Below are 1,355 nucleotides of genomic sequence, written 5' to 3' on the forward strand. Positions count from 1 at the left end.
CTTCCGAGAACACTTCCTCTTATAACACCTCTAACTCCTAACCTCTAACATGCACTTCCTGTGCTCTTCTTCTTCTATCCCCTACAATGATCTTGTATTGATTGCACTTTTTGCTAACTCTTACTTCCTTCCCTAGGTATCTACCCCATTGATGTGATATGTACTGTGAGCTCTTACTAGTATTTATTGCTGCTCTTACTAGTATGTATTATCAGTTGTAGATCTGTAGTTGATGCTCTGTTGATAATTGTATGTTGTTCCTCAAATGTAAGCCGCTTTGGATAAAAGCGTCTGCCAAATGAGTAAATGTAAATGTAATGTACTAATAGTAGACTGACGCCGTCCTGGCGGACCCGCTCCAGAACTCCCGGGAGCAGAGTGACTGGGGGAAACGCATACAGACGCAGCCTCGGCCATCGCTCTGAGGGACAGCAGTCTCTGCTGGGACCACAGGAGGATCTGATGTGCCAGTTTGCATAACGGGCGCGAGCGCAGACACCCCTGGTGATTCAAATAGGCCACCATTGCTGTATTGTCGGTTCTGACAAGGATGTGGCGACCGCGGAGAGCGGGCAGAAAACTCCTCAAAGCTCTGAATACCGGCAACATTTCCAGGCAATTTATGTGCCAGGAGAAATGATGCTCCTCCCAGGAGCCTCTCGCAAAGCGGCCGTCCATGACCGCGCCCCATCCCGTGAGTGAGGCGTCTGTTGAAATAATTGTTCGCCGACAGATCGCTCCCAACATGGGACCTTGGGACAGGAACCAAGATTTCCTCCATACAGACAGGGAACGAAGGCATCTGCTCGTAACCCGTATCAGACGGAGCGGATTTCCCCTCGGGGAGAATCCCTTGGATTTTAGCCACCATTGCAGGGCTCTCATGTGCAGTAGTCCAGAAGGTATTATACTGGACGCTGCTGCCAGGAGACCCAACAAATGTTTGCCTTGGAAATGTTTGCAAGGCTCCGCCATGCTTCTACAAAATCCGCTAAGGGAACCAACCCCTCAGGGCTGGTGGCCGGTGTTATGCATAGGTCCCCGGTGGCACCCTGAAGCGGAGAACCGCCAGGGAAACTCACCGACGACCCACGGTGTGTGAGCCCGATCATTTTCCAGCTGCAACCCCTCGAGGCGGGCAGACTGGTGAGAGCTGGCGGCTAGCGTGTCCCGAGCGCCAAGACGGTGAGAAGCCTGTTGCCTGAGCCGCCACGAGGGATGGGGACCTCAGGCCTGTCTTCTCGGGGGGCTGTGGGTGAGAGCGTCGCCTCGCGTCCCAGGTTTGTTGAGAGGGACTACGGGAAGCAACGCTTCGCTTCTGGCTCCGGCGGTAGGAGCTAGCCGAGGGCTGAGCT

Source organism: Micropterus dolomieu, linkage group LG18 (genome assembly GCF_021292245.1).
Source record: "Micropterus dolomieu isolate WLL.071019.BEF.003 ecotype Adirondacks linkage group LG18, ASM2129224v1, whole genome shotgun sequence".
NCBI classification, from domain to species: Eukaryota; Metazoa; Chordata; class Actinopteri; order Centrarchiformes; family Centrarchidae; genus Micropterus; species Micropterus dolomieu.